The sequence below is a fragment of the Chanos chanos genome, chromosome 6 (assembly GCF_902362185.1).
Source record: "Chanos chanos chromosome 6, fChaCha1.1, whole genome shotgun sequence".
Classification (NCBI taxonomy): Eukaryota; Metazoa; Chordata; class Actinopteri; order Gonorynchiformes; family Chanidae; genus Chanos; species Chanos chanos.
The window spans coordinates 44,812,058-44,832,463 of NC_044500.1; the positions used below are offsets into that span (position 1 = coordinate 44,812,058).

The 20,406-nt window shown below is 39.4% G+C and overlaps 1 protein-coding gene across 1 annotated transcript in view; it reads right to left on the reverse strand.

Annotated features, from left to right (window-relative positions):
* Positions 1-20,406, reverse strand: part of ca16b (carbonic anhydrase XVI b) — a 103,680-nt gene that overhangs the window by 78,946 nt on the left and 4,328 nt on the right. The window lies entirely within an intron of this gene.

Sequence of the window (20,406 nt, forward strand, 5' to 3'; positions counted from 1 at the left end):
TTAACTTGCAACAAATCATTAGTTAAATATCCTAGTCTTACGTTCGTTTTATTTCTAAGAAACCTTTGAGTTTGGAACGCCTGTCGGCACATCAACTAATATAGCTCCGTTTGATGTTTCATTAGCCTACGTATGAACACCACAAATTATTCATTTCAGTCAGAGCCTACGGCTAAATTCAGCAGGACGCCTGTTTGGCACTTTCTGGCAACCAACCGTATTACATCACCCTCTGTAGTCTATGTTTAAAGGAAGCACCTTTGGTTAAAGCAAACACCGACAGATATGTGTCTCTCTTCCCAGCACCCATAATGTGCCGAAAAGCTTCCTACCAACCCAAATGAGAAGAAGAATGTCCGTGAGAATCATTCGTATTTCTATCACTTTCCCTCGGCACTCTTAATATCGTCAGTAAAGTCTCCCCTTTCTTTGGTAAAGCTAATGACTGCATTTCATTAAGTATCGACGTTGACCGATGTGTACGGTCTTAATTCACTCCACATAGTCTCGTCGTTGATCAACATAAACGCCTCTGTTGTCTTGATGTATAAAGACTTGTTAAACCAACTTTTGCAAGAAAAACACTCAGTATTACGCTTAATAAGGAAAGCGCTTTAAAACATAAAAACTTACCAGGATGACAACTGATCCTGTTAATAAAGAGGGCAGACAGAATCGAATACAAAATCCCGAAACGACACGATTCCTGTAATCTCCACATGTCAGTACATGCATCAAAAGCAGAACCAAACGGCGAATAAAATTATATGTAAACAAAAGAAAAACGCGAACTCGGTCGATCGAATAACGTCAGGAACAGCTAGATTACAGAAGAAACGTGAAGCCGTTCACAGCGCCAACTTAACTGGTACAAATCTAGCGGTTGGTCTGTGGGACATTTCGTACAAACGAGCTGCAAACACTTCTGTCTTCTGAGACGCTTTCATGCAAGCAAGCTTTTCACATTCTGCAAGTTCATCCCGGCCGATTCGACCTGTGCCGGGGAAAATCTAGACTGCGTGAACTGAAAGAACATCGAGTGACAGCCGGTAGCTTCTCACTTATACAGCAAGAGCTGTAGTCGCCACTATGCGTGCTCTCTTATCCTTCGTCCAGGAAGTTGCGAACATGTGAGATCGGTTAATACTGGGGAATTAATGAACAGCAACGAGAGCGGGAGGGAAAATCAACGCTTTACGCTCTGGATCCTAGCGCCGATGCTCGTACTTTAACGTCAGTTGAAATCTACGCATCTCATAAAGAACGATGCTGTCTAAGATACAGTTTCGTCAGAGCAACGTAATACATAATCCAATCACTCTGATCCTCTAATTGCAGTGTATTTTAGTATTCCGACTGTAAATCACACAAGTAACCGTCAAACCTGTGTTAAAACTCTGACCAGCTTTGAAACACCCTGTTGTGGTGAGACATTTGCATTGACAGCAGAATTTAATAGCGCTGAGTCTTTTTTTTATGTAACAGCCATCGTCGTATATCGTTACAGCTGCATTATATTGTCTCGTGTCTTAAATGATCACGTGCAATTAGATACATTATCGTCTCAGCCTTCTCAACACTTGCTTTTTTTTCTCAACGCTTTTATGCACTTTGATGCAAACTCAGTTATGTAATTTCTCTGGATACCGGCCCTTCTCTTTCCTTTAAATAAATAAATAAATAAATAAAGACTAGGCCCTGTCCAAGGTGCTGACGGTTGGCTGTCACAGTACTGCTGTCCATGGTACCGAAATCCTATAACACTGTTTCAAAGGCGTACTTCAGCAAACAGACACACAACAGCAGTGTCTGTGTTATTGTGTCAAAGACCTACATTAGCAAACGGATGTACAGCACACCCGAAGTGTACTTAGTACTTAGTCAGCTGTACACTGGCGAAGTGCAGTGTGTGACAGTGTGGGTTTTATTTCACGGACTGCCATTCACATGGAACGCAGCACTCAGGAGTACAACGGTCATCAAACCAGTATTCCAATTAGTGCATATAAGACTTATACGGTTTCACAAAAAAATCATTTACCCAAACTGTGTAATTTGTATAAAGCTGTAGCCATAGAAAATTAATCTCAAATTTACCCCGAAGTGACAATTGATTTAGACACATTACTTGACAAACAGCTTAGCCGATCTCTGAATCTCTGGCATCTCAACTTTAACTGTCTCTCATTTTTACTTTCTATTCAACATCCAGAGTGAGCCCACCACAAACCATGACATTTACTAACTATGCATTTGCCCTTTTGACAATGTGTATGACGACAGCCAATCAGCTGTCACTCAAATGATACATCTGGGATGACCCGATCACTCATCGTCATGACTCATCAATACAACACAGCAACGCAGGGAAATGCTGAGAAATTAAACTGCTCAAAAAAAGCTACCCTGATGTACTGTTAATTGATATCTAGTCGTGAGAGGCTGTGAAAACTGTTTGGCTGATTCAAAGTTAATACATTGTATATTGGCACTTAAGAAACCAGATATGCACAGTGTGGCGGAGCTGGCTGATTTTGTAACTCAGTTCTTATTGGAGAATCCAATTCCGCAAAAATTCTCATGGGCTAACAGTCACGGTGGCCTCTACTTCATCTCCTGTCAGAGCTGTGAATTGAATACTTTAGCACTAATTATCACCCAGAGGTTTTTAGCACCATCAGGTATGTCAGTGTGTTTATGGGAAGCGGCTACAGTGAGCCACTCTGACAGAAAATATGAAGACGGAGGCACCAGGGCCAGAAACAGAAGGAGACTTTGGGAGAATTGCCCAGCTGGACTTTAATTTGAAGAATCTGATTAAATTCCTCATTAAATTACCCTACTCTCCACGGACCTGTTGAGATCTGTCACATGTCTGTGCTCCTCTGAGTAGAATCCATCTGTCACCTTCACCATATACTCCTCTCTCTCTCTCTCTCTCTCTCTCTCTCTCTCTCACACACACACACACACACACACACACACAGAGGATCACTTCCATCTCCTGTAGTCACCAACCTCCTAACATCGTCATGTCAAATCATCCAAGACATTGTAACACACACACACACACACACATTTTCCCTTACACATCTAAAGTTTTGTCCCTAGCATATAAACATCTACACTGTTCACTATCAAAACAACTTTTTACGGATGACTGGTCCAGGGGTGTTAATGGCTGAATGTGGCTGTATATGTGCCACACTAATCAACACCATGTTCTCTCAGTGGAGCCTCTGTACCTCTGTCTTTAGCAATACAACCTCAGCTCTGAAAACACACACACACACACACACACACACATACGCATACACACACACACACACACACACACATACACACGCACGCGCGTGCACACACACACACACACACACACACACACACACACACACCACCTTATGCTTCCATAAATAGCAGAGGTTTATTGTTTTTTTCAGTTCATTTCACACAATGACATTTGGTGCATAATATCCAGTAGGGTACATCAATTATGTTCTATTTATTCAGGCAACACAACACCATATATATGAAATTGATTTGATTCCAGCACTTTCATGTCATACATTATAAATCCTATGGTGGATTGCAATTCATTCTCTCAGTCAACAGATACATTACTCTCAGAGGGCTGTATGTATTGTACATGTTTGAAAGGCTGACATGCTTTACAGACACACACACACACACACACACACACAGACAGACCCAAAATAGGGTCTGTGCAGATAAAGAAGAGGAAAGGTTGGTGTGATGTGTATGAGTTCTGTCTCCTATGTGCTGTAAAGATGTTTAAACAGTAGGTTGTGGTGTGAGGCATGTCTGGACATGTTGGCTTGAGTTGTCCTGTAACAGTGGCTGAAAGCTGTGTCCAGGGAAAAATTTTGTCGGGACCTGTCATACCAGTGTCTGTTAGCAAGCAGGTTGTAAACTGGCTTATGTTTTTGAGACAAACACGATCACCTCACAAGAAATGTCCTTCCATATTACATCACGCGTGACTCGGTCACTTTTGTTGTTGTTGTTGTTGTTGTTGTTTTTTACATGAAATTGCACAGAATCCAGGTAGTTCTACACATTAGAAAAACCCAAGAAAAAATGCACAGCAAATTAAAACATACATTCTGTTGTACAGAAAAAAAACCCCTCACAGATCTTTGTTTTAAAAATGCTAGTGAAGATGAATTTGTCCACTTTTAAGTTGCTCTCAAAACCTGTTCCCGGTAGTAAGAATAATATAACGAGTAACTGCTTCATGACGCTCACATTTGACGTCGGGAACCTGGCATAACATGAGTTCATCAAGACACCCAGTACATTTATCATCCACTGTCTGAGTGAAAGGACCTAGAATAGACAGCGCACCTCCAAGTAGTTAACTTACACAATGCCTATACTGTTCTATAAGAACAGAAGTATGATCATTTCCACATTCCATACGCAGCAATCGCACGTTGACGTAGGCTGACTTTAAACGTTGTAATGTCTTTTATACCATTAAAAGTAATGATGGCGAGAGAAGAGAATCTAATGGTCTGCTTTTAAAAAACCTGTGTAGTCAGCACTTAGCCAGATTCCTCAGTCTTAAACTAATCAAGGTCTCTCAGGAGGTCTTACTCTAGCAGACTCTTAAATGTGAGCACAAAGCATTGAACACAGAGTGGCCACTGATTCACAAAAGGAAATTAAATGAACCATTTTAAGGTATAATGTTCCGTATTAAATTACCTTCATCTGCCGGTTCACTTTGTAACACCTCTCTCATTCCATTTTTGTGTGTAATGAAAATGTATTAAGTGATGGAATAGGTACAAGGAACAGAGGAAGAAAAAGAAGAAGAAGAAGAAGAAAAAAAATGATTCCGGTGAACATCTTGACAGCTGTCTGACAGGTCACTTTGTCAAGTCGTCAAAATTTTCTCAAATGAATGTGGGGAAAGAAAAAAGACATTTGTGTCAGCAAATTCATACAGAACACAGTTCATTCCCCCCAGTTCTGAAAGCCTGTTAGATAACAGAACTTTCCTGGGGTCATTGTGGGTGTGGCTTAAGATGAGAGAGATCAGATATACAGGCTCATTAGAATGTTCCATTAACCACCACAAAGGGAGTTATGGCACTACTCATTAGGAACTTGATAAGAAGAGATGTCTTTTCCCTGCTTAGTTTCTTCTCTCTCTCTCTCTCTCTCTCTCTCTCTCTTTTTTTTTTCCCCCTGCTGCTCTGTTGAAATGCTTATAAAACAGTGAGATGTCAGAAATCCTCTTCAGTAAAACATTTGTCTGCAGACTTCACCAATCCACAGTGTTTGGCTTTGAGAAAAAAAAAAGCTCTGTTATGTGTGCATGTGTGTATAAGCAGAACAATTACAAGTTCTAAGCAGCTCCTCTTAAAGCTACAAAAATACCAGTAGAAAACCACCACTTCTGTTAAGAGGAAGCGAAGGCCTCCTCTGTAAACATGAAAAATAAAAATAAATGAATAAATAATAATTGAAAAAAAACCCATTGCTGAAAAAATGTTATACATCACCAGATATTTGAGCAAACATCAACGATGTAAATACTTCAGAAGAGATATTCTAAAAACACACTGAATCTCAACATTTGTGAATTTGTCAATAATTCGTACCCACTATTTCCTATGAAAAGCTCTTTCCATACATTGGTGCATTCGCCCCCTTCAGCAGAATAGCAGAAGTAGGTCTGGTAATGTGAAATTGCACATCAAACGCTTTTTTTTTTTTTTTTTTGCATGGAATACAGGGTAGAGGACACAACACATTACTCAAATGCCGTTCACACCAGTTTATGTGAACAAAGACTGACCTCTGGAAAGTATTGAATGAGACAGAGAGAGAGAAAGAGAGAGAGAGAGAGGAAAAAAGGAGAGAGACAGGAACTGATTTCTACTTTTGTGCTACAGCAAGTAATTAGGCCATTTTGGGATTAGGTGGGAAGGATTTAGAATTTCAGCAGAATGTACTGGGCCACTGCTGTTTGGGAACTCTTTTACATTTTGCTTCAGTGTATCAGTTGCCCAAGGCAATGTGTGTTAAGCATTTAAAAGTACTGACTCTCTCTCTCTCTCTCTCTCTCTCTCTCTCTCTCTCTTTGACTCTTTCTCTGTCTCCCTCTGTCTATCTCTGTCTCTCTTTCCCTCCATTCAGGAGACAGAGAGCGAAACAGACAAGGAACCATGCAGAAATACTGACGCCAGAGGAAAGAAGCAAAGACATCAGCAGACTGACCTTCATCTTTTCCTCGACCTTGACCTTAACCCCACAGACAATGCTCATCATGTGCCTCAGTGTATGTTCCAAACTGTTACGTTGTTACGTTATGGCCTCTGGATGTTGACATATTAATTAGTTTTTCATTACTTGGTGGAATATGATTACAGCATTGTTGTCTCTGCTGTGTCTAGAGCCTGTTTAGTGTAATAAGATAACACATGATGACAAATCTAATAGATGAGACATTAGAAGCTTATATATATATATAAATGGGGAGCCTCTCAGCAGTCATACAGTTAGGGGTTTGATTCTTGTGCCTGACTGAAGAACTTCTGATAAGTCTCTTTGCTGACATAGACAATCTTTCTTTCTTTTTTTTTTTAATGTGAAGTAAGTCAGTAACGCACGTGTTTTCTGTCACGCTAATAAAGGCTAGCTTTCCCTTTTTGCTTTTCAGTCAATGAAAAAAATGATATCTGCGTGGTGAATACTTGTCTCTTGCAGTGGGTGAACACACAGTCTGGAATCTGACAGGGTTGAACCTCCTGATAATAAACGGATGACCAGGACTGAGGAAGGTGAAGGTCATCTGATGGACGTAACAGGTCATGTGCTTTGCTGATGCTGATGGATAATTGGTTTTTTTTGTTTGTTTTTTTGTTTTTTATTCGCTGTGTGGAAATCACCCCAGCCTAGCTGGCTTCTTGTCTCATATATTTTCTATAGTGATACTGAAATGTGTGTATGTTATACTGGCTGAATCCAGTCTGTTGTACTGTTTTTTAGTGACATTTATGCAAGCTCTGAAGTTTCGTTGCTACCGCAGGCCTGTCGAGGGCAATATTTAAACACTAACTGAAAATTCTTTAGGGCAGACATCCATTGTTACCTCTCCTATAGAATAGCAAGAGAATTTTATACTTTTTTTTTTTTTTTTTACTTTTTTTTTTTTTGTTGCTCCTGATACAGCTGTGTGAATTATTCATTTATTTATTTATTTATTTTTGCTTTATCAGCTGAGTTCATGCACTGTTTTACTGATTTTACAAACTATAGCGATGGATATTGCTTTCCCGTGGGATTTGAACTGCACCGCTGATTTGAGCTTTAAATATTTAATCTCTCTTGTAGAGAGAATACTCAACAAAACTTTTTGTAATGTGAATTATGTTGCTGTTGCTGTTATTCAGTAATGTTTTTGTTTTTTTTTGGGGGGGGGGGGGTATAAAATCCATTGAAGTGTTTGTTTTGATACAGAATGTTGGGCTTGGCAGTCCCATTTGCCTCAGAGAATCATGGGATTAATTCCTAGGCTTGGTTTCCAGGTGTCATGGCAGCCAGCCATAGTATCAGTCTGTAACTCTCTGGTGTGTGGAGAAGATTTTCTCGGAGAAGGAACAAAAAAAACCCCAAATGAAACATGTAAATATGAAGTGTGTGCAAACCTCATTCACTTAGAGAATCAGTGCTGTACTCCCGAATGAAAATTAATCATGCCTTACTTGTCTCGAATGGATCTGCACCGTGAACAGTTGGGTGACAGCCAAAGAAGACAGTTTGGAGATTTGGGTAAAAGAGGGGGAGAGAGAGAGAGTGAGTGAGTGAGTGAGTGAGAGAGAGAGAGAGAGAGAGAGAGAGAGAGAGAGAGAGGCCCTGTTTACACTTGGTTTGAAAATGCATCTTGGGCGATCAGATCACGAGTGGACAGCGCTAATCCAAGTGTAAACGACCACCAAGACGCATTGTGATCCGATCACTCAAACCAGTTGCCGAGGTGGTCTGGGATGCATTTGACCACATGTCTTTGGTAGTGTAAACGCTAACGCGTTCTGATGTGTTCCCAGACAGAGACAAACGTAATAACCGTCTAGCGAAAGTGACGTAGCAGTAACGAAATCCGAACACTAGTGGTATGCTGGACACCTTGGAGACGCATGACAGACACAGGTGTAAACGGTAATGTGTCTCAGCGGTCCACTTGTGATCCTATCACCCAAAACACATTTTAAAACCAAGTGTAAACAAGGCCAAAGAGAGAGAGAGAGAGAGAGAGAGAGAGAGAGAGAGAGAGTGAAAGAGAGAGAAAATTAAAAGAACCAATATAAAGAATATAGTCTTTATCCACACCATATTTATTGCTATTTAGGACAGTTCCCCTATTCAACAAGCCCTAGCGATTTGCTTGAATGCAACTGAAATCCCACAATACAAGGTCACAATAGCAAAGAGATCATTTGTAACCAATTAAAAAAAAAAAAAAAGTCTGAGGTCGGCTAAAACGAGATTCTCCAGAGGAGTCACGGTAATCAAATCTCTCTCTCTCTCTCTCTCTCTCTCTCTCTCGCTCTCTCTCGCTCTCTCTCTCTCTCTCTGTTTTGTTTTTTTTAGACTTTGTTTTCAGAAAAAAAGAAAGAAAAGAAAAAGAAAAAGGAATTACTATCGCTGGTTCTTTCGGGAAAGATGAACCTTCTGAACGTTCCTGCTAGCATCCCCCTCCCTCACTCGCTCTCCATTTGTCAATATCTGCTGTCATCATTGCTTTCAAGGACATTTCAAATGGGGGTGTGGGGAGGTTTGGGGGAGAGGGGGAGGTGTGTGTGTGTGTGTGTGTGTGTGTGTCGGGGGGGGGGGGGGGGGGGTCAAACACTGCCGTTGTTCAACCTAATTATGCTGATGGTTTGCAGGCAGCTAAAAGCTGTTGGGCTGTTGGCTTCCAGAAAAGTCTTTGCGTTGTCCTTCTGATTCACACTCAGAAGGGAGATTCTATCTCATGCATTTTTATCATTTTGGCTTTCTCTAAACAGGCCCCATGGGTTTATAAAAAAAAAAAAGTTGGTTACAATGTCAGACGTGTGTTGCTTTAAGTCGCCTTGAATACCCAGTCTGGTGAGATTTCAATTCCAGTGCTGTGTCAGTAATAATTTAACTTGTTGATAAGTTGATGAATTGCATATGCTGAACTCTGTACAACGTACAGAAACACAAGCTCAAAAAAAAAAAGAAGAAAAAGGAAAAAAAGAAAGAAAACCCCTCAAAGAACACTGGGGACCACAACAGGGCAACAAAGATTACCGTCAGTGTTCAGGTCACTCTTGTAGGAGGGCGGAGAAAGGTGGGTTGGTGGGTGCAGGGGAAAGCGTTTAAAAAGCTTTAACTTTCTTGGCATATTGGCAAAGGATGCCGAAAAATCAGCAGGTGCACACCTAACATGTTTCAGTCAAGCGGTCTTTATCAGAACATTAGTGCAAAATATATACTATAGCTTGGGTGTTAAACTGCCTGAGATAGATAGATTCACGTATTATCATAACAACATTACACCACATCATGATGTCATGTCTTGAGATAGGTAACATATTGTGAGGTAATAGAGTTGCCAAGGAACCGTGGTTTGACATCCAGTCAGGAAGTACTAAGAATCTAACATCCACTGCCTCTTTTCCTCTGATTAAAAAATACATTTAAAACAAGGAATAAAGGGGCGAGCGGGGGTGGGGGTTTGGAAGGGGGGGGGGGGGTTGGTAGTGGAGGAAGCTTGAGGAAATGAGATTGGATAGTTTTAGTATTCTCTGTCCTTATTCAAGTTATTCATATTTAAAGCACATTCTCTGTTTGTCTGTTGCTGAGTTAGAGAGAAATAAATAATGGATGTTTTGCTTGAGTTACTCAGTGGATAAAAAAAGAAAGTTAAAAACAATTAACACCTCATGCACTGATAAGGATGAGAGAGCCTAAGGGATAGAAATAATTTACAGGGAATATTTATCTCCTTTCCTATCATGACTATCATTCCACTCTCAACAAAACAATGCAAAGTATGATTTCAAAAGAAAAAAAAATCGAGAATAACTATTGAAAGCAAAGAACCCAACACATTTGTATGAAATTTGGTTGTTTCTTTTTAGCAGGAAGCTCTTAGCAAGTCTATTTTTTAGATGTGTTGATGGTGTCATTGTGAAAGATAATTATGGTTAAGTTCCAGAACATTCTTACTATTCGTAACTTTTCTCACAAAAAAAAAAAAAAAAAATATATATATATATATACATTTGCACATACGTTTGTGTTATGTCCTGTAACAACTGCTGTGACTAGACCGCTCATAAATGCAGGAGAAGCTAAATTCCATTTCTTCAAACTATAACGACTCGTTCTTACAAACATTTCCTGAAGAAAGGGACCCCCCTCCAAACGTTGCGGACACTCCTCACACAAACAGAATAACACCCTGAAAATTTGACAAAAAAAAAAAAAAAAAGAAAAAAGAAGCATTTTTGTGTTGTAGTGTGGGTGCATGAATGCTTGCCCCACTCAATCCTTTTTGTTTCAGTCAGTTCCAAGGTTAACAACAGCTTTAACTTTTTTTTTCTTTCTTTTTTTTTTTTTTTTTTCGGATGACTCTGCATGTTTGTATGCTTAAGTTCATGGATATATTGCGGAGGGGATGGGGGCGGGGGGGGGGGTGGGATTAACTTTGACTCACATTTGCTGAAACTGCACGTTTTAGTCTGAGTTAAAAAAAAAACTCCATTAGAAATGAAAATGTACGGCATGACAAAATCAGGCCATGGAAAAACACACTGGCAGTGGCAGGCGAGCTCATGTGAGTCTGAAACTCAGCATCAAAGATTTACGCAGATCTCAACCGTTGTTTGCTTTGTAATTAAAGCCGGGCAAATATGATTTTCCATGCATGGCGCAGAAATGCTTGGACATATTTGGATTTGGATTGAAATGATCGATCGGTCCACAAGATTTCTCAGAAAGATTACGCCATGGATTCTTCCGGATAAACGGGAGGTCCGTATCTAATCTTTCCCGAGCTCTTTGAGTTGTCCTTCTTCCACAAACAGTGGCTAACCCTAATCTAATTTCAGAGCCTGATGGCTTTCCTGACACCACACTGCATGCTGACGTTGCATCTGAGTGGTGATTTATGAGTGGCCACTAATTGAGCCTTTTGCTTACTCATAGCACACAAAAGCATTTCCAAAGGTGAACTGATTTTAATGACACACACACACACACACACACACACACGAAACAAAGAGTGAATATATTGCTTAAAACAACTTGTTAATTCGTTTTTACTTAGGACAACAAGAATGCCATAACGTAAATTACTGGTGCTACTCATTTGCATCCGTAAAGATACTGTCTTCTTGTTACACCTGTGTGGACGTTGAGTAAGGCAAGAGAAAGAAGTTTTCACTACTCTAATGAATGGCATCAGTGTTGTCTGTGGCAGAGAAAGGTAGCCTTCTGTCTGGAAAACTGGTAAGTGCTTTTCAGACCCAACCCAGCGGTTTCAGTACCACACAGTGATTGATTCTACTTCTCTGGGATTCCCCTGAGCTGTGACGAATTGGCTTTGTTTGTGTGGGGATTACAATCAAATTCTAAAAGCGTTCTGTGACCGAATCTGCATGAACTGAAATAAACTGGGTTTTAAGACCATTCCTGGGACTTGTCCTCTGGACGGACCATACGGAAAATCTGTCCAATCATCTCCTCACTCACGACCTTTTGATACTGTCAGAGCTGACAAAATAATGCAGAATCATTGGCCATTTGGTCAGTTGTGCATTTGCGGTCTAAAAAAAGCCATTCTATCTTCAATACAGCGTCTGCTGTAGGACGGCAGAAATGAGACAGAGGTTCTAGGGTTGGTCATCCACCCGTCCATTTCACGTGTCCTAAACGGAAGTCAGAGATAAGGAAGATTGTCATGGACTTAATCGTCAGTGGATCTTGATTTCCAGGTACAGTACAGCAGTGTAGCACCCACGGATAAGGGTTTTTTTGAGGCGAGGCTGCCACTTCCCTTGATTGCCTGGACAGCTTGAAGTGCGTGAATCGTCTTGAAGATGTTAAACAAACAACAACAACAACAACAACAAACAAAAACAAAAAAAAACAACAACAAAAAAACCAAATGGAACTAGAGAATTATTGTTTTGATGTCTGGAAAGCAATAGCACCTTATACCACATGCTTACTTTTAAAGTCTGTTCTTTTCTTTGCAGTTGTTGTCTGCTGTCCATCATGATCAAATCTATAATTAAATAGCATTAGACCCTTAAAACAGGTGTTTCTTTGTTCTGCTGTGGTTTGTTTGTTTGTTTGTTTGTTTGTTTGTTTGCTCAGGTGGATTTTTTTGGTCTGAAACAGGATCAGAGAGACATCAGTAATAAACAAACAATCTTGGGTAACTTTGTTACCCAAAGAAAACTTTGCAATATTCAGACTCCCGGAACGTTTTAAACTTTTTATCACTTAAATAACCAAAGTAAGCATGTTAAAAAAAATATATATATATACATATATATAGTATGTATGTATGTGTGTGTGTGTGCGTGCGTGCGTGCGTGCGTGTGTGTGTGTGTGTGTATATTAAATTAAAAATAATGTGTAATCATGAAAGGTCATCTGGCTGGAGCAATTATTATTCAAAGAGTCAGAAGGAGAACTTCAGTTCAGTTATGTTAAACCACATGTAAAGACTTCCCTGTTAATGATGTGAACTGAAGTCTTTGTGTTGCAGTTGCACTTTGCGTTCTTGGGCTGAACCTTTACTGCTGTTGGTGCTTTTGTTGGTGTGTCTGAGCCTTCGGTGTGAAGTGCACTGTTTGTGATGGACTCGATGAACTCTCCTAATAGGTTGGATAGCGTTCTGAATGATGGATTGTATATTGTGTGGTACCAATGGCATCTTAAAGCATATGTGTGGTATGGTACAGTATGCGATCATAGTGTACTGCATTGCATTTTTACTGTATCTTATAATAATTTGTCATTGCATTTCACATTGTTTTTTTTGTGTATTTCAACGAGGGAACACTCGTCCCATAACTATATGGTAATGATACATCTTTAGGGGAAAAAAACCCACCACCATCAACAACAAGAGCAAAAACAGTGTGCTATTTTCTCTCCCAGTGTTTCCTTTGAGCAAAAGCCCAAGGTATATTTAAAAGATGAACACCATAAAATGATTAATATATTTTTTGTCAGTGGATATATATTGTGCCTGTAAAATATTAAACAACTGAAAACAAGAGCTGCCAAAAAAAGGGAGAATAAATCAATAAGCCAATGACTATTTTCTATTTTGCCTATAACCATTTGTTACACCCAGTGTCAGCAGACATTTAGTAAACCTGAGTTATTCACCATCTCTTAACTTCTTTCACTTTCCTGCATTTCGCTTTGATGGATTCACTGTTAAGGTTATGGATTCATAACAATTCCTACGGCAGACAATACGCAGCAATTAGAAGAGCTGTCCGTCTTAAATGAGGAGACATGGCTGGAGAGGTGAAACCCCTGATGGAATGTCATCCTTCTATTATACAGTCATAACCAAACTGTTTAATACCCGTGAATGACAGGTCTTACGATGATGGATTGTCAGCGTAAGTCAGTCTGCGCTACAATTGGTTTTGGAAGATTACATCATCACTCTTAATTACTCGGAGGTAGTCAGCTGTGTTGGCAAGGCTTAATGGAAAACTAATTTTGTTATGCATGGTTTATTAGCCATGAGGGAGAGGTGCAAAAATGAGTAGTAGCCACAGAACTGACCTGAGAGGGAGATTTCATTTCGCGACTACTGGATAAGTCACACGCATTTCTGCTTCTCTTCTATTGCCTCTAGTGTCACTGGGTCATTTTGACCACATACGAGAATACAGCCAAGTTTGAAAGAGATTAACTTAGTATGTAGCGACGTTGTTTCCCGAATTAAAGGAGACGCGATCTTTATTGAAGTGCACTCAGCTATGGAAATCTCCTCCTGGCTATATGTGGGCGATTCTTCAACTATGGTCATTTTTATGTCCCTGGAAGAAATAAGAAAAACAAAACAAAGGGAAAAAAAAACGTTTCTACATTTTTATTTTTGTCACACTTAACATCACACCAAGAGGAACTTATAAATAAGAAATAATAGCTCAGTCATTCATTTTATGATATAATAGGAGGCCTTTTATGTATGGTTTTCACTATATTGCCTTTGTCCCTAAGCTAAACTTTGGAACGTCAACCTTACTTCATGTTGATTTTAATACTGAAATAATGTTCAGTTCAAATACAAATTAGACATTAATGCCTATTTTAATGAAATATATTGTACATATAATATATTATATATGCATTGTAATATTTATAACCATTTTCTTGTATTTTGTTTATATATATATATATATATATATATATATATATATATATATATATATAAAAGAACCCTTGTCCTCTGGGTTCACTGTCATTTCCACCACACGGTACAAAATAGCATTCTGGGATCATGTTTTAGGGTTTGTATACGTGGTAACCATAGCAACAGCAACTCAACAGGGGAACACATGACTGGAGAAAAGAGTGACCTCCATAGGGGGGTAATAAAAAGAGGAAAAATCAACGTTCATATGAGCTACATTGAAAGTAAGTTTATTGCGTGTCATTTCCAAACAGTTTATATCTCATATGAATGCTAAAACAACTGGACCAGTTTCATTTAATATTGCATATTTTGTGTATATTTAATTCTAATTCTAAAAGTGACATTAACAGGCTAACCTATCATGAGATTTGAAAAGAAATATGACAAAATGTCATTTCCATACCAGGAAATGATGATTTCCTCTTAATTTTAGAGTGGAAATATATATGTTATTTTACAAAATCATCACAGCCACTATCTGGATATGTTTCTGCACAGAATGGAGAATTATACCATAGCAATGCATTTTTATAAAAAATGTTAGTTGCTAAATGCTAAAATTTTCCAGACCAAAATGGATCGTAGTTGAAGAATTCCTCATGTATGAGTTTGAGTGTTTCTCACTGTATTGCTTTGTTACTGTGACCCTGAAACACCTACATGTCCAAAGTGTTAAAGGTAAATCCACTCTACCATACTTAAGATGCGTGCCAAGAGAAGCCATGGCAACTTAACACATGTCAAATGTGTCCAGTTCTGTAACATCATTAGACACTACTGCTAGCGCTCAGCTGATCATAAAAGATGAGCTTTGTCTTTGAGCAAAAGATGGAGGATGGTGTAGTGTAGTGGTATTATCAAAAAAAATGCAAGGACATAGAGACAGAGAGAGACAGAGAAAGAGAGAGAGAGAGAGAGAGAGAGAGGGAGAGAGAGAGAGAGAGAGAAAGAGAGAAAGAGAGAGAGAGAGGGAGAGAGAGAGAGAGAGAAAGAGAGAGAGTTTGAGGAATGACTTAGAGTTGGAGGAGTTATCTCTTCAGGTTGGGGCAGGTGATGTAGAACCCTGTCCTTATGAATTTATGAGTACTAAGTATGGCTCAGCCGTAGTTGTAATTTCAAATTCCATAAGATATATGCGTACCCTGCAATCCTATTTAGTTTGATGGATGTTAATGGTGGTTCTGGGATTAGAAAGAACCAATTTATATTCAGGGTTGTGAATAACATAAATGTTCATCCATAGAGAGGGAATAAAAATAATTGGCGGTGGATCATTTTCATTGCTCAGTTACCCAGTGAGGTTAAAGATAGTGAGCTATGGTCGAAGGATGACAAAGACGTGTTGGTGAATCCATATCAAATTATCTTTTGTGCGTCTTTCCATCGCTTGCTGAGCTTACGCTCTCGAGTACCGTCGCCTCACGGGTTTCATTCTGTTTCCGTCTGCCAGCTGTCAGTCCAAGGTCTGAATCTTAAAATGTTCACGTTTAAGAAGCCCTTTACTGTCTTATTGACTCACCACTGCCAGCTGGTGAGAGCATTCCAGACCGGTAAAGCAAAGGTATCAGACAGAATGCCTTCATATTGATCCAGAGGCCAGGCAGGTCTTAAGGCATATGACACCTGATTCAATAAACACCTGAATAGCGAGAGCGAGAGAAAGGAGAAGAATGCGGCGGACGTGTTGTGGATACACGCCGGGTCACGGCATAACTAACACAGCAAGCCTGTGACATTTAGTTCTCTCAGACAATAAAGAAAACAGGATTTTCTTATAACAGACAAATGAGAAGTGATATGATATATTATCTGTAGAACAATATTTTTTTTTTTTTCATTACGGAGCAAAATACTGTGTAGGCGTTTATGTCATCCACAAGGTAAACATTAGAAGGTAAAGTGGGAGTTAAATCTCCGTGTCAGCTTTGTCAGAACTGACAAAGCTTAAACAGGGCTGACAGAACACAAACCTGACAAACAGGGTGGACAGACAGAAAACAGAAGCGATACATGTCGTCCTCAGTCATTTCATTTATGTTCACCTGGTTTTGTTTATTTTTTTTTCATGGGCTTGAGAGAAAATACGTTGTTATTTCCTCAGTTGTCCCTCTAAAAAGCTTTACTCTGGAGTAAGTCAGTTTGATCATTACAGAGGCAATCTCAGGTGGACATACGTTAAAGTGAGATGTGTAGTGATTTCCTTCGATAAAGAGTAGAACAAAAAGAGGAAGATGAGGATGAGGATGGTGAAGTAGAAAAACAGCAGAGAGCTAAGAGAACATCAGAAACAATAACCCTTTCGTTGTTGCTTATCCTTGACTGGACCAAAGACTAACATTTCCTGTTCAGAAGTAGTCTTTTTAGCTTGCGCTTAAACGAGACATTAAAAAACCCCATTAAAGGCTTAAAAAATGTCATTTTTGGCAAGTACTGAGGTGTCCACAGTTAAACGACCCCAGCATCTTAATTGCAACAAAGCTGGAACTTGTCGTTCAGCAGCACATCAGCTCAATTTGCTGTGTTTTGCTGCTTGAAAATGTAATGGTTGAAAAGATCTATTGAATATTTTAAGGGTTTTTTTTTTAATTATTTGTTAGTATGGAACATCAAGGGTTCCAGAAGAGGTCCTGAGGTTCTTAGGTTTCAAACTTTGATAAGATACAAGAGGGAAGATAAAGAGCTTGTTTTGTGCCCAGGGACTGAATGCAAGGTTTGTTTTTGAGTTCAAGGATAGGAGAGAAAACACATTGCATCATCTACTGTCTGGAAAAGTGTTCAACATCTCCCACTTCTAAAGCCCCACAACCTTTCAGATGCACAATTTATTGCTCTTATGCAACACAAAATGAATTTCTCTGGATCTATTTGAATTACCATTGTGATGAAAAAAATCTCAGCTTTGAGCCAGAACCCTTCCTTGTATTGCTGTCTCTGACAAAGACGCCTCTGCCTTAGTCAGAGAGTGAATAGAACAGACTGTAGGACTTGATCTGATTGAATAAAAGATAGATAAATAGAAAAAGATAAATATTTAAGCTTAACCTCTCTCTTTCTCTCTCTCTCTCTCTGTTTTTTTTTCTTCTTTTGTAGCTAAGGCAATGAGGTAATGACACTTTCAGTCTTGGTTTTTGAATTTAGAATGAGTGGTCATAAAAAGAGGGTTTATTCTATTTGAATTTATTTTGTCTGTTATGAAACTTGGCTGTGTTTAGATACTGTTCATGAAGAATTCAGCCACATAGAAAATGAGGAGCTTCAGCCAGAGAAGGTTCCAGAGAGTCATAAAGTACACAGAATGAAAAAAAGAAAAAAGAGAGAGATTTAAAAAAGAGAACGCACAGGAGCACTGATATATGGGCCACAACAGAGGGCTTATTCGTCTCACTGAGTGGAGGACTAATTTTACCATTGTGTGGTCTCAGAATGGAGACTCTAAATCAGCACAACGCAGTTAATTCTCACTGTGCTGATGATACAAAAATAGAGGCATGTGTGAGATAAATCTTAACTCCACAGAAATTAGCACAGTTATTCATTCACGATGAGTCCTCCCACACCTGTGCTCTTCCCAAAGGAAACAGGTTAAAGGAGAAGGCTCCATACCAATCTCAAAAACTTAACGGCAACCCGACAAACCTTGACCCACTTCGGTCCCGAGTTTAGACTGAGGAATTTACCTTGGCTTCATACGTTTGTGAATTTGTGTTAAATATTTAAATGGAACATCAAGGACTTTGTTTTTCATCTGTTCGCAGACGTGGATTGTTTTAGCTATGTGCTTTGGTTTTGCCACGTCCTCTAAAATAATAGGAAAATTATCATTGATCTGTGTTTTCCTCTGACTGGTCCATATTTCATACACATTTAATACACTGCTTAGACAAAGTAGGTTAATTCACATCCTTGATGCATCTGGCAAATGCAAAAGAAAGAAAATGTTCCATTTTATCCCCCATTATATGTTTCCTACTAAGTCTGCTTCCTTCAACCAAAAAAAAAAATAACATTCTGTGTTAACATCTGTGTTAACTGTATTTAGACATTATTTGAAATTTGTATCAGCACAAAATACACACACACACACACACACAGAGAGAGAGAGAGAGAGAGAAATTTTATCAACAATGTGTAATTTAGACACCCATTTCAAATGCACAAAATGGTCTGAGATTGTAGCCAAATTATCTCTTAGATACAAAGAGGTAACAGCAGAAATGGGTCTTGTTTGCCGAGGTCACTGACCTCCAGATACTGAATGAGCTGACTACACATCAAACCTGCTAAAGCAAACTCCATCGATGTTTGGATATATCCAAACACTATTAAAAGAGGGTCTGATTCAGTTAGGACGGTATCATTTCTTTCCTGACACAGTCGGCTTTAGAAAAAGGAAAAAAAAAGAGCCGCCGTCCATTTTCGAATGTTTGAAAACTACGGGAGCGGCAGCACCAGGCCTCTGTCATTGAAATGGTGCTTTTCAGGGACGATGAGGACTATCTGCGGTGGCTTGCCTCGGACAGCATCGCCGTAATATGCACGTCAAGCATCTTTGGTCATTAACATAAATAAAAGTGATGACCAGTCAATGTTCCGCCTTACCGCCATGCTGGGTTATTGAATTCTGACACAAAAGGCGGTTCCCTCCACCTCGTTCTCCTCTACGCCGGACGTCGTCCTGAAAAACACCTGTCAAAAGGTCAAGGATCCTCCAAAATGTTGAATCTAATTCATGGCAGCGTGGGTATGCGGCTAAGTGCATTTCATTGGTAATATGCAGGGTGGGAGAGTGGGTTAGACACATGTGTGTGCTAAAAAAGACAATGAAAACAAAACGGCAAGAACATCTTCTTGTGATTAAATTACCTACTTTCCCGCATTACTTACTGTACCTTTGTGTATTACCTATTACGGTAAGTCTCATTACTTCTCCCTCTTAAAGCTACGACAAACAGCTATGGCTGTTCTCTCAGAACGCTGCAGCAAGTATTAAATATCATTTCTCTTTTTATTGCACGTTGAACACATTTTGTGGGGGGGAAAAAGAAACGCGTTTAAAACTCCATCAGTGTCAAAATGTCCTTTATGTGATTTAAGCAGCCTCAGGTGCGTGAAGGTTTTTTTTTATTGAAAGCTTCAGTTGTAGCCAAAACACTGAATTCAAAAAACGGCAGAGGGGCTGAGACTGACCCCCTGCGCGGACAAAGAGCCCGAAGCAACGGTTCGCTCAAGCTGGTGCGGTGGATCTTTAGATCCTTCAGCAGTCATTCCTGTTGCTTTATCATGTAAAATCACATGAGAGAGAGGCAAACACATAAGCTTTCAGTTCCTGCAGCCGGCAGACTAGACAACCTAAATCAGCTTATATGACAAATGATTCTCTCTCTCACAATAAAAAAGCAAAACAAAAAACATAACAGATAACTTGCTGAAATCTCATTTAAAAATGATCATTTAAATATTCAGAAGAAAAGTATTAAATATTAAACATTACATTTAATAAATTAATAATACATTTAAAATGATCAGATATCCAACTTATTTTTTATTAAAAACTTATAAACCAAAGCAAAAGATAGCATGTTTGTGATGAATGTGACAGAAGACCCAAATGCAGAGCTCTGATACTTTAATACAACCGTTCAACGAATCCAAATCAGAATCCTTAGGAGTAGTCAAGAAACACAAGCCAGGGTCAAAAATCCAATGGAGAGTTAACAGGAACAAGTACAAACAAATCCAAACACGAATGACAATGAGCAGGGTCAAAAGGCAGGCAAAGGGTCAAGCACAGGAACAGACTATCAGACACAATCAGCAAAAGTACAACAGCGTTCAGTAGAGCAAGCTCAATACCTCACAAGGAGGTGCTTGCTACTGCAGCCCTTAAATCCCCCAGTGGTGATTAGGTGGATTTGCTGCAGGTGTGTCAAAACTCAGGAGACTCAGAGCGT